Source organism: Rhinopithecus roxellana, chromosome 1 (genome assembly GCF_007565055.1).
Source record: "Rhinopithecus roxellana isolate Shanxi Qingling chromosome 1, ASM756505v1, whole genome shotgun sequence".
Lineage (NCBI taxonomy): Eukaryota > Metazoa > Chordata > Mammalia > Primates > Cercopithecidae > Rhinopithecus > Rhinopithecus roxellana.
This window is the reverse complement of record NC_044549.1, coordinates 163,654,667-163,669,172: the sequence shown is the minus strand read 5'-3', so window position 1 is coordinate 163,669,172 and position 14,506 is coordinate 163,654,667. Positions and strand designations below refer to the sequence as shown.

At 37.1% G+C, this 14,506-nt stretch overlaps 1 protein-coding gene across 4 annotated transcripts in view; it reads right to left on the bottom strand.

The window, feature by feature from the left end:
- ARPP21 (cAMP regulated phosphoprotein 21) overlaps positions 1-14,122 on the bottom strand; it is a 159,161-nt gene extending 145,039 nt beyond the window's left edge. For 2 of the 4 annotated variants that reach the window (XM_030932936.1, XM_010389661.2), the window contains exon 1: positions 13,102-14,122. The gene's annotated coding sequence lies outside the window, so the exon portion shown is untranslated. Of the gene's footprint in view, positions 1-11,100; positions 11,562-13,101 lie in introns of those variants that run through there. The other 2 variants (XM_030932932.1, XM_010389633.1) reach the window with 1 other exon arrangement.
- Between the last annotated feature and the right edge of the window lie 384 nt (positions 14,123-14,506).

Sequence of the window (14,506 nt, the reverse complement as noted above, 5' to 3'; positions counted from 1 at the left end):
GGCCTTCTTTGTCATGGCTTCACTATACCTACTTCCCTTAGCTCCTGATTCATAGTTAGATGATACCCAGATGAGATAATCGATTTCTCTGTTTTGTGTGGCCATGATGTATTACAGGGTAATTCATATTACAAAGAAAATTAAGGATGAAATATATATCTTTCATGCTTCCTTAAACAAGAATCCCTAAATATATCATAACAGAGATAATGTCACTGCTATGACCACAGCCAAGAAGCAGGTAAGTATGGACATTACATAGGCACACAAAGTCCCTTTCACACAGGAGGGGGTTTATAAATAGCAGGTAACATTCACAGTGCAAGAAAATAAAACAAATTATTTCTTTGAAATCACAATGCCACATGAAGCTTTTGATCAAGCACGATCCAAAGGTAAACTCAAAATCAGTAGAAGAATATGACTTTTCACTTATCACTCTCCCTGTGCCTTCAGCAAATAATATTCACAAGGCTACAGAAATCTTGGATTTCTATACTGATAAGAATTTTTGCCTGGAGAAACAAGGTAATTCAGAGTGCAGGAAGAGCAAGCCAAGAGAAGTAATTCCTGCAGAGCAGAACAAATGGCACAAATGACCTAATCGATACAGAAATAAGTACAGATTTCCTCCACAAATGGCCACATGGTAGCTTCTCTAACAAGTTCAGAAAAACATCATACTCCTTTCATGAAGATCTTCTTTACCCTTTATCGATGTGCCTCATCAGGAATACCTAAATTTTGGCTTTCTGTCAATTCAATATATTAGGTAAGTTTACCCAGACTTGCAGTAAAATATATCAGTTCATTTAAGTTTGTAGGTCTGCTTCTGTCTCAATGTTGTAAATTCTTTGGCTAACAGTGCTAACCGTTTGATCCCTGCTTAAGCATAAGGATCCAATCAATAAACGATGAAACAAGTGATATCTCCTCATCCTTTCTTAAAACATAAAAAAAATCTATTTTCACAGCTAGATCAAAACAATGAGGTAATGTTTTCAGTGATTTTAGAAAAATTGATTTTAGAGCTCTCTTCTCTTGCTATATCCTTTGGGCAAATATTTTATTATACAAATGGCCTTCTGCTGGATATAACTATTGGTTTTATCTGCAAAGTGAACAAGTCACAAGTTTACTGTAATTTTATTTGAAATCATTCTTAGTTCTTAGATGACAGTCCCAAATTGCTCCTGGAAGGATGCTAAGACTAAACTCTCTACAGTATTACTAGACAAATCTAGGAGGCCTAGTGAACTTCCTCTGTAAATCACCACCAGAGCCACAATCTTACCCAAAGCTGAGTCACATTAGTAGATTATAAAATACTGCATGGCATTTTGTGTACACATAGAATTCTGAATTACCCGTGAATATCCAAATCTCTTTTTCAAAGTCTCTACTGCCCATCCAAGCTTATAAAAGGTCAAATCCTGCTGTCTATGCAAGGAGTGCCTTCTAGAAACAATGGCCTGCACTCTGTGTGTTCACAGATGGCCTCTCCTCACTGAACCATTGACATGGAAGCATTCATCATATAGAGTATAGCTGTGTTGAAAACAGATTCCAATTATGCCTGAAGAAAATACCCAAGACAACTGCCACATCATGAAAACATTCTCAATCCGACTGGGAGGGATTTTGTGGGGATGCTTTATTTATGTGAGGCCTATGCAATCAATAAAACATAGTGATAAGGACATAAGAAACTCTGAAACTATGATCACCAGAAAAAAATGAATAACAAGAAATGAGGTAAGAAGTTTATATTTAATTCTTAGAACAATCCCCTTTTAGAAATGAAACAGCTGAGATTTAGAAAGCTTAAGGAACTTACTAGTAAGTTGCAGAGATGGATCTGAGCCCAGGTCTGAGAACCCAGATTCTCTTTTCTTAACCAATTATTCTTGATAAGAGCACCTTCTAATAATTTCACTCCTGTTAGGTAGCATTAGTGCTTACTTTCAGGACTAAAGAATAAAACATAGTTAACATTTATGAACAAGCCAATAAAAATGGATCTGTGAATATTATACAAAAAAGTGTCATTAAATAATGGAAATTATAAACTGGAAGAGATCTTAGATATCACCTGGCATAATCCTGTTGCTTACAGGTAATTTCAAAAAGTAGGTTCTTTCTCAGTATTTCAGAGCAAGGTATTTGAACAAGAGGCAGGTCAGAGGCAATATATATTTCTCCAGCCATCTCTCTGCCTCCAAATATCTAAATTGTTTTTGCTGCCAATGAAAAAATAATGAATCTTTATTTTTTTTCTTAAAAAAAGAGATTATCCTTCAGATGGCCTACAGATCAAATCATTTATTCTTCTGTGGTTTTCCTGCAGAACCATTTAAATTTCATCTTACTCTGATCACAGGCACTATTTTTAATTTATTAAGGATTAATAGATTTTATAACATTTTATACTTTTTTTTTCTGAAATGATTTTCCTGTTTCCTCTCTCAAACACACAAATGTGGAATCTCACAACAAATTCAAAGAATAACTTGTCTTTTGATAAACCTAATTTTTAATTCTAAATAAGTAGCCTGGTTTGTATATTTTCTGTATTTTACTCTGATCAGATACCTTGAACTTTGGTTTCAGTTCATAATCCCAATGTAATTTTAATCATTTGCTTGCAGCCCTAGTAACTAATATAGTAAATGTATGATTTAATGGGATTGAAAAAGAGAATATGACTGGTTCATACTAACTTCATATACATTTGTCTTGGTTGATGGTGTTTTTTCTTGTTGGAGAGCAACCTAACTGATGGTTTTACTTTGTGGCCTACTACCACCAACAGAACTTTCCTCCCCACCAACGCTTCTCAGTGGTGCTCACTCTTCCATGTTTGTTTTCTGGAAACCAATATTTTTCTACCCTCAAAGTGTACTCCCTAGGGATCTCCTAATTAACTTTATTGGTGAAGAAAGACTTTTCTAATTTGTTGGAATTAATTCATATTGCTTTATCATCCAAGATATTGTCTACCTATAACTTTGGATTTTTGCCAAACCCTCAATTACTCAATTCATTGTTTAGAAACGTTAAAATGCATTCATCTCATCCAAATGCCTATAAAATCCTACACATCAAGTTTTCCCAAGTATTTAGCCTGAGACACAATACATAGAAAACTTCAATAAATACTTGAAAAATAAGAATGAATAAATGAGTGAATGGTAATGGTATCTGATGCAAAGACAAGCCTTGTTAACCATCACCCAAGAACTCAGCTGGCTACTCAATTCGGCTTCCATGGACGTTGCCCACTTTGATACAATGTGTTCTCGAATATATTTTGCTGCCTTCCTGACAAGAATATCAACGGTGTCAAAATCTGTTGCTTTCTACATGTTTCTAAAGCCTGCCACAGTCTCAGAGAAGTAAGATAAGGTGTTCCTCTTCTAAGTTAAGGTATAAGGTTTTATTTTTTGGTGTGTGTGTGTGTGTGTGTGTGTGTGTGTTTAAAGTGGATGGGTGAATGGAAGTTCATTCCATCAACATTACACTTAGCATTTCTTAAAATGTTGGAAACAAATTAAGAAAGCAAACTCATTTCATTTGTAATCAGCTGGACCCCTTCCTTTCAAACAAGATTATTTTTATAGATCGGGTAAAACATGAATTCAGTTCTCTATGGTCCAGTTGGATTAAATGATTTTCTATTTAACTCCGGTTAATCCTATCATCTTTCCAAAGTAGCAGGAAGAGAAGAGCTTCCTATAGCTTGGTGGCACCTGTTCTGCTTAAAGCAGGAAGGGGGTCTGAAAGTCTCCAATTTGTTAATATTCTCTTCTCCCATTGTCCCTCACCCCTGCCATCTAATTCAGCACTGTCTACTTGCCTGTTCTTTGGAGGAGTGAATTCCTTCCTGACATGCTGGGTGTCCTTCACCATGGTTAATCCCTCCAAAGGCACACATCCAATAAAGATGGGTTGCCTCTAGTTCTGTGCAACAATGATTTGGAAATATTTTGTAAACGTGCTTTTGCCTCATTCTTTCTTCCAAGACCATATTAACTGGGTGTTAATGAATTCCCTTCCACTTAGATGGAAAGGTAATGTTTGTAGTCAGCTTAAGCAGATTGAACTCTTAGGAACCTTGTTATTCCCATCAAATCCCTAGTCATTGTCTGAGATCTGAAACAGAAACTATTTGTAAGAACCAAAATAATAGCTAGTGTAGTTACAATTCTACATATAAGGGCAGGTTTTTGTTCCCTCAAAAACAAAATGAATATCAAATCGGCTTAAGCTGAAACTTCAGGGAAAAATACAATTAAAATCTTACTTAGAGTAGGTTTTAAATTCTGAGTATCAGTAGAAAGGTCAATTTTTAATTCAACAAACTTTGATTAAATATCTGCCACATGCAAGCACTATACTAGCCAACAATTGCTAAGGACAATGAAAAATGGACTGGGAAATAGGCCTTTTTTGTGTGTATTTAATGTAAGTTAGTTAAATGACTTGTGCACAAGCATGTTGACTCTAGCAATACATATGTATACATATATGAACAAAATATGTCTACACTTTCCTTGTTTTTGTTTGTTTTCCAAAAAATATTTGGATAGCAAAGAAATATACATTTATTCTCTGACACCTTCTGAGAAATTTTGTTGGATAAATAGTTGATTAGGCTATTCCCCAGAAGAATGCTGACATCCATTTTATAATAGGAAATAAAATGCAATTATCGGATGCATTTACTGCTTTGTATAGCTCACCTTCTCCTGTGTTGAATACTATCTGTGGCTCTCCATTTTTTGATAGGGTAACCAATTGTTTAAATCTTAGTTACGAAAGAAGTCTTTCCCTCCTCTGGCCATGTTCATAGAGGCAGAGTGCTGACTCATTTCAGCAAAATTAATGCAGATACTTTAGGATCAGAGGCCAGATCAGTGGCCCTGTCCAAACAGCTCACTCAGTGCTTGGAGACAGGAAGCTGGAGTCTTCTATGGGAGTGCCAAGGACCCCTCAATGAGGCCAAAGCTCCATTTGCTTTGTTGCAGAATAGAAAATAGAAAAATGTTTCTCTCATGTCACCTCAAATATGTTGTTAGTCCCAGCTCCCATCCACTAGTGCAGGATTTTAGGATTTTCCTTCATGGATTCATTCCAATTGTTTCCTATTCAATGATTTGGTTCTTTATTCACCTCATTTAAATAGTAGAAATTACACAACTAAAACGTTCCAGAGAGATAATACCCATATGTTAACTTTTTAGACAACTGAATTAGACCATTTCTTCCCTTACAAACTGGCAGAAGATTATGGCCTTATTAAGCATCCTGTTCTTTACAGAATGAACACCTCTGAGATTAGTTACTACGTTGACTTGGCCTTCAATATTTCATAGCACAGAAAGAGTCAAGCATAACCAATTTTAGCCATCAGAAATATTATGGGATAGCAATGAAGGAGAGTTGTATTCCAAATTACTAAAAGATTTTTTTTTCTTAAATGGAGGTGGTGATCCTTAAATGTAAGAAGAGTAAATCTCTTTCTGAATGTTTTATGTGGAAGGAAAGTGGTTTTTTTAAGTGAATAATATCCATGTGTCAGGGGCTTTGTTTCTGCTTTGATCATGAAAGGTAAATATTATTCCCACCTAATAAATGAGAAAGTTGAAGCAATCAGGAATTAACTAAATTGCCAAAGTCACACAACTAGCAAGTTGTTGAGTCGGGATCAATGTTACTACACAACTTTAACTGTAGAAACTGTGAAGCACAGAGAGGTTTAGAGCTTTGACCATAGTCACACTATTTACTCAGACCCGAAAACCAAACACCAGTACCACACACCAATTCAGGTGGTGAATTGCATATTTATGAAGGTAAGTCACAGAAAATGAGATTCAGATACACCACTTTTAGCCCTTATTTCCCTGGACCTTTCATTTTAATTCTAATTTTGTGCATTTCTCTAACCTGCAGAATCTCATGGAGGGCCATGTGCCTCCTTGGTAAAGCCTTCCTTCATCACTTACAGCTCATTTACCTGCTCCTGCTCAGATAAGCTCCTAGACTACCTTTGGTATACAACCTCTCTATTACTTTTCATCTGAATTTCAATCAGAAGCTCCACTGAATTCAATACATCTCTGTCTGCAGCTTCCCACATTATATCAGACAAATAACACAGACATTACAATTATTTTTGGAATAAAATAATTTCCCTATTGGAAGGATATTTGCGTTCTTATCCTGGAAGATGTATAAGCTTGTTGCAATATACACATTCTATCACATTAGTTACGTGTACTCTCCTACCTCTCGATGATGAAAAACACTAAAACACTGAGTCATCCATAGTTCTGGCTGAAGACAACAATGATAACGATAATTAAAGATTAAGGCATTCAGTTGTTAGAGTGTTTAACAATGCTGAGGGTAAGCAGATAGCTGCAGCATGTGTATGCAACATGATTATATGCTAGATTATCTTATTCCAGAATGCTGCTAGTGATTACGTGAAAATGTCAGCGTTGGAGAGAAATTTGAATCTTCACACAAAAAAGTGTTGTGACCAAAGTTAAATGACACGGGAATGAAAAAAATGAGGAATCATTAATACTAGCTAGTTCCTTGCTGTGAAGTTTTTGAATTTAGTACAATGCCAGTTGTTTGACAATTTCCAAAAATGCTTACAACATCAGCATATCTAAGTAAATTTAAAATAAACAAAATATAAACAAAGCCATCAAAGAGTGTTATCTTGATCATTCCTATAGGCCAGTTACAAGAAGTAGTCAAATATGACTGCAGAATCCTAACGATTAATTAATTTGGCAGAATTTAATAGCAATTTTAATAAAGCTATGTGCCACATTGGCTTAAAGAATCATAATTTGACTAAAAACCTTAATCTTCTTTTTCTAAACAAAGAAAATAAAGTCCCATATTTTTAACCAAAAGCCTGGTTACACCCATTTAAAAATTGTTTTAAAGAAGCATTAAGTAGTTAAAGCTTGCAAATGCTGCAGAATTCTTGATTCTGTCACATACTCATATCGAATCTACTTGTTCTCTGTCCAAAAGCTCTTTGATGATTAAATCAAATCTGATGCCAGCAACACTGGGATTTCCACCACAGTTACATAGATATCAACAAGCAAAATGCTAAGAAAAACATGTAAATGCAGAGTATAGATTTTTTTTTTTTTTTAAATCTCTCTATGTTAGAACTTTTTGTGAGGATTTTAGCTTGCGGTTTTAGAAACATACAAAAAGCTGAAAAATAAATTTGTGATCTTTCCATTTTCCATTGAATTTATGGGCAAATAAAATTTAAACAATTACGAGGAGTCATTGAATTTCGGTGAGTTGACATGCTCTTCCTTCACCCTCTGTTGACCAGTGGCTCAATTTTTATAGGTCTATGTAACAGTAGTGAGATAATCTGAAAGCAACTTGCATCACTGAACAATTAGATGATAGCTGGGCCTTCTGATTTACGTGTCAAAGGATATTTTATCAGAATTCATAGGACCATAAAACTTTTAGAAATTGATGTTCAATTTTGTTCTTTAAAGATGTTGAAATATTTTACCTCACTTGTTGTTTCTCAATTTCAACTAGACCAAAATATATCAATACGGATAAACTTTTTTTTTTTTTTTTTTTTTTTAGTGTATGATCCAATGGACCAGACTGTTCTGAATGAGTATTGTATCTTAGCAATTAAAAGGAAATCTGCTAAGTATATGAAAACCACTTCTCTGGTTTCTGTTTCCCTAGAGAGAGTTCTTGTTCTTATCTCAAGTGTTTAGTGTGTAATAAAGAAGCAACCAAGGATGACACAAATGTAAAAGAATGCTAATCAGTTATTAAGAGTTCCACCACTAAATTTGGCCATGGAACCGCTTAGTTCTTTTAAATGTCCCTATCACAAGGAATTATTTCCTAACTTGTGTGGGTATCAGTGAGAGATGACTGGGTTTATCTAGGTAGATATGCTTTGTGAATTTGTTTCAATGAAAAAGCTGCAGAAAAAAAGATCACATATTACACTTTACAATTCTTCATAGAAACATTACCCATAATATACCAAAAAACTCTAGAAAATTCGCTGGACTCTTTGAAATAAAAAGTGACGTAATTGTTTTCTTGTTAAAAATCTTGAATCCTTCCCTTAAGCTAAAAGCAAATTTTATTAGCAATTATCTTAAAACCAATGTTTACAGAAGGGATTTTGTTAACAAAATCTTAATATTTTGTGTGTTATTCGTAACAGATTTCTAATTTAAGAATTGTATCATCTTGAAGTAGTGTGAAATGTGAGAATGTAGTAAAAGGCCTGTTTTTAAAGGGGATAATTACTAGTGGACACTTGCCCTCTTTACCTGGATAAAAAGAAATGATTTTCTTTTGCTAGATAACAGGAACGATTGTAATGTATATTACTTTTAAAATGTATGAATTTATGACTAATAAATAATTAGGAATATATTCCTTGAATGAAACAATTTTGGACTAATGCTTCAACATTTTAATGTCGCAATTACAATTGTATCCTAATATATATATATATCACTTTATTACAAAATGTATACAAAAATCTTCTAAACCTATCGCATTGAAAGGTATACTAAACAGGGGTTATACAACTGCCAAAAGATATTTCTCTGGGCAAAGTGTGTAAAAAAATTAAAAAATATTGATCTTCTGTGACCATGGACAGTGATTAACATTCTCTCCACCTGGAAATGCCAGGAGCTATACTGGTGACTGAAAAATAGGAGCATAATATGATGCTAAGGATTCAGTCTGAAAGTAGAGAGCAATTGGATGCATTCAAACAAACCCCTTTGTTTTTCAATATCCCCTCCATTGTCTTGATGTAATTATTTCAATTCACTTTTTTGGTTTGCTGCATAGCTATTTCTCAGAGCACAGACATGTCTCAGTAAGTTTAGAGAAAGGTGCATTCAAAATGTTATATGAGCATTGTATGCCTAAAGAAAATATCTTTAGACCACAGATAACAATGTTACCAGGCATTTAAAAACTGCTGAATGAACCAGATATTCTTTCTCATGCACTTTATGCTTTATGAAATGTATTATGTATATAATTTAAATACTTCATATCTCAGCTCATATCTAATCCTCATAGATCCTTGGTTATGATATAAATACAAGTAATATGTACTTCAATATTTAGGGCCAAAATTAATCCAAGATGAGCAAAATTAATTAAATAAGACTAAGGCACTACAAATAATCAATGTATTAGAACTTGGCATAAAGCCACCTAAAGGAAACTAACACTCAGAAGCAAAGACACCCTAAGAAAAACAAATCTAGTTACAGATACGTCTTGTTAAAATTTTCTTTCCCCTTCGACAGTCCTTCAGCATTTGCTTACATCCTTGCTTGAAATTCATTTATCATATTTAACATAAAATGCTAGAATAAAAAATAAAAGAAGGCAAACTCCACAGAAATGTAGAGCTTCTGGAATCATAAAGATCCTTTGTCTAAAGAGAGGAAGTATATGTTTTATAAATGCATCATCGCTGACTTAAAATATATTCAGAACTTTCCAGGTGATATAATATATTTTTAAGGAAGTCAATTCTTTTTGTGATTAGAGATTCACAAATTTCTAAATAGGCTACTACCATGTGATACCAGTTAGAATGATGCCAGTACTTACCATATGAAGAAATGGCTTTCATTGTCGATATCACCTTTAAGCCCCACATTCTCTCCTAACCTTGTCACAAAGCAGATCTGAATTAAACTGACTTGTATACAAATGATTAATTTGCAATTTCCAACCTTATGGACTTCAAACTGTCTTCTCATACTAATGAGAATTCTCAGTCATATTCACTTCTGGCTACGTTGTATATTGTGCCTTCAGTGGCTGACTCATCCTACACTCTACTTATGTAGCTTATCATTATCTTGTCCACAGACAAAATAGACATTGAATTCCGATGAGAATGCCCACTCATCTGAGAAGCTTAAGAAAGGTATCAGCATTGTGGTCCAAAAGGCATGACCACTAAGGGAAATATTTTAGGCAGTGTGAATTGTTTTCCTCCTCTAGAACTAAGTCAAAAAGACAAACAAACAAACAAACAAAAAATCACAGTAACTCATCGTGATGTGTTTTCCTTAGTAGTTTATTTTTGGGGATCATTTTTCATAAGAATAGGCAAAAATCCAGATCAACTTTGCACATTGTTCTAACAGCTTCATTCAAAAATTATATGACTAACTTCCCCATTTAATAGAAACTGCTTACTTTCTCTTATGTTTATTAACCTTGAAACTACTTAAGTATTTTGTCTAATTAGCTTTACTCTGAACAAAAGAATAACCTGATTATAGTATGTTGTTAATGTGAAAATCAACACAAGACCTTTCTGACTGAACATTCTCACTTTCTACCTCAAGACAGGTGTTCTGCATATATGCAAATGTTGCAGACAGATGGCATCTTGCATTGTACACACTATAATGTTAAGATATTTTGCCCTTTATTGTAACATTCCAAAACATATCAGTGCTACCTCTGCTATTTATGTTTTTAAAATGTTTAGCCTTCAGTAAGATAATCTGTAGTGCTTATCTTAATTCTAAGGAGAGAAACACCCCAAATATTCTATCAAGTTCAATCAAAACTTCCTGCTTCTCTTAGTTGTCACAATTCTGGACCTAGACTCCAAGTTCATAAAAGAAAATGAAGCAGTTCGCAAGGCAGAGCTTCAGGCTATTGTAGTATCTTAGAAGCATGTTAGTTATTTTATTCGCACAATGTTTTACAAGCTCCCAACCTTTCAGCAGAACAATATTTTAGGAATTTGAAATTATTTCTGTACTTCCCACCACCCAAGAATATGACAGCTTGTATTAAAAATAGTATGCATGCAGGAACTCCCTGGTTAGTATCTCCCTCAAGTTTTAAAAACTCAAATTATTGAGTCTTCTTTCTAAGAACTAGTGAAGACATTTATGAAAACACCTATTGAACTATTCATGTATAAGTCTCAAACAAAAATCAGTATTTCCATTCATACAATATATTAGGACTTAATTAAAATTACCATATCCAATGGTCAGCCTTTACCTTTCCAAATATCCTTGTCCAGTATCCATAACCATGCACTGCTCTGTCTTCCCTCATGCTTCTTTTATTGCTGAGTGAGGCGCTCGCTCCTTCATTAAATAGCATTAAAAATAGACTGCACAGAACTCCCCAGTGGAGCATGCTCTAACACGGCTAATACCACAGTTCTCAAGGTAACCATACTCAACTGGGATCTAAGAGGGAAAGTCACTGGGAGATCAGCAATTTGCAAATCTAATAGCACACACAATTCTGTCTTGGTCTGAGCTAAATACTGCAAAGGACAAATCATCATGTGGTGAAATTAAGTCACTGAGGAGATGAAAGTCGAATTCTTTAGCTGTATAAGTTTCTGTAAATATACTTCCTCTAAACTAAGTACTCTGTTTAACAGGCATGTTTTCTAAAGTAACTTAGTTAATTATCCAATGGCATAAATCATGCCCAGAGAGGATAAATTTAAAACATGAATGCATAGCAATCCACATATCTTAAACATTTCATTTAAACAAAATCAAAATACTATTGATAAGCAAGTGTAGTAATGAATTATGTTTCCATATCTTTTGTAATGAGGAAGCATATTCCTCAAAGTGTATACCCAAACTCACTCTCCAGAAAATTTACAAATATTCTGTTAGTCAAAGTGATGAAAAGCAGGAGAATGTTATAACAAAGGAAATATAGGATCAAACACAAATACATACCTTGAAAACCCACATACACTTGAAAAGAGTATTCATAACCTCTCACATGCAATTCACATTAGAAATGCAGCAGAAGTAATTACTGCCAAGATAGTAGATTACTCGGCTATTTGAACGAAAACATAGATAGAGCTCTTGGCTTCCAAATGACTGTCTTTCATGAAAATGACATTAACTAAAATCCTATTAAGATATTTAAGCCCTGTGGTAATACATACACAGAGAATCAAAGGAGTAGGTGTATTTGTTTTAAAGTGTGTCAAAGGTTTTCTGATTTTTAACAAATGAAAAATGATTTCCTGTCATCTCCACTTCTCTGTTTACTTAAAACAATCATAGCAGTTGTTATCTCCAAAGTAGATGAGGAGGGGTTAGGGAACATCTGAATTTATTCTGCATTTGAACGAAATCTTACACAGATTCATTTCAACTTTGGAGAATATCCTTCTTGATTTGAGAGGCTGTCATACTGGTAGAAAATCAAAAATCAAAAAATTTAAAGAAATCAAAAATTAAAATGAGTATCTGTACTCTAAACATATTCTAATGAAAATGATTTCTACCAGCCTTTTATATTTCTTAGCTGCCCACCCCTATAACTTTCAATTCTCTCTTTGATTTTTATTTTAGGCTTGGACTCTGTCCTGATCTTACATCTTCAGGAGGTGATCAGGTAACTAACCTGAATAGCTGACAGCAACCACATCCACCCCAGCTATATTTCTATGCATAAACATTGAGTGAATTAATTCCTATTCCTGAGAAACTTTCTAAACACCTGTCTAATTCAACTCAATTCTACCACCATATCTACAACCTGAGACAGAAATGTGATTCGCAATGAAGCACAGATTTCATACATGTCAAAATAAAACTGAACATCTTTTCTATTCTTCCCCCTGAGCCCTTTGGGACCTAGGACCCCAATCCTTCCATACAACAACAGAGTATAACTTTCTACCTCTTCAATGGGTCTCTTTCAAAAAGAGCATCGCAAACTTTCTACCACAAAGCCTATACAAATCACTGTGGACTTCTCTGATGAAAAACATTGCCAGCTTCCAGCTTTCCACATCTGTCCTTTTTGGGGGAAGGAGAGTCCATCCCTCCTTGACGAAACATAAAAAAACACAATACATGTATAACAACATCAGCTTTCTACAAACACAAAGAAGAAATACAGACAAGAAATAATTCAAAAGAAACAAGACAGATATATGGCAGAAAGAAAGAAGGAATTCTAAAAATCCACAAAAGGCGTGCAATGTTCACGTCGGAAGACCTTGATTATTACCTTGATCGAACAGTGGATATCCCCCCTGCGTCTTGGTGCCTTGACTGGTTTGATTTAGTTTTGGATTTTATTAATATTATTGTTTCTCAATGATTGATTTGGCTGGATTAGTTTGTTTTGATTTTGGCTTGGCTTTTGTTGTTGTTGTTGTTGGGTTTGTTTGTTTGTTTTGTTTTTTGGTCGATTTATTTAACTGCTAGTAAAAGGCGCTTTCTGCAGTGTCGGCTGGGATCCCGCACAGCTGTGGCAGCCAGGGCTGCGGCGGCGGCTCGGTAGCGGCTTGCGTCCCCGATGCCCCTGCTGCTGCTGCTGGTCTCTGCTCCAGACGCGCTCAGAAGGTGCCACCGCCGCCTTCTCTGCCCGGCTGGCCGCCGGGAGTGAACGCGCCCCCGCCTCCTGTCTGCTCTTCTGTCCGTCTGCACGTCTGTCAGTCCGACCGTCTGTCGGTCCGACTAGCAGCTCAGCGCGGGATTCTCGCTTTCCTGCACTCTGCTCTCAAAGCTGCCACTCTCGCAGGCTGCCAGTCTGTGCACTGGTCTGTCCGTCCGTCCGAATCTCTCCGTCCCACCAGCAATGCAGCGTCCCTCTTCCGGTCTTCTGTGCCCACAGTCCTCTCCCACTCTGTGCCCCTGGCCGCTTCGCTCGGTAAGAGGAGGGCGTGTGGAGGGAGGGAGCACGCGAGTGTTGCTGTCTATCTCTGTGTGCCTCTCCCTGCCTACTTAATGCTCTAGCTCTCTTTGCGTTCTGGTCTCTCTCTCCGGCTGTCTGACTGCTCCCACCTGTCCGTAGCTCTGCCAGTCCCACCCCTAGCCCGCCAGCCTCGGTCGATCCCTCGGTCCCGTTCCTTCCGCTTGGCCGCCTCCGTCGTCTGCCCCTCCGCCGGTCCGTGCCCTCCCACGCGGCTGGCACTGCCGCCGGGGGCGGCGCCCGGCTCCTCCCCGCAGCCCCGGATGCGTCCGGTCCCCGCCCGGGCTGAGGGCAACGCGCGTGTTGCACGTGGCTCCGCAGCTGCTCTGGCCGGAGACCCCGGGCCCCAGACCCGCCACACCCGGGAGGTGGCTGCAGCCGGGCGCCTGCCTATGTCGCCGCGTCTGTGCCACTGGGAGCATCCAGAACTGGCCCATCCAGAGTGATGGCACCTGCTGGGTGCGCCGGGCGCCCGCGATACCACTCATTCCCTGGGCCGTTCTCTGCCAGCCCTAAGGCTGGAGACAAAGCGCATGAGCCACGCGCAGCAGCGTGAGCATTATTAATCAGAGAGAAAACTGGCACGTTGCCCCCTGCCCCGCCACACCGCCTCCCTGCTCCCAGCCAGCGGGCATGTATTCTCTCTTGTCCCCCGTGCCCAGGCCCTCCAGCGTACCCGTCTGGGGGGCGCCCCTGGACTCCTGGGGACTTTTGACGA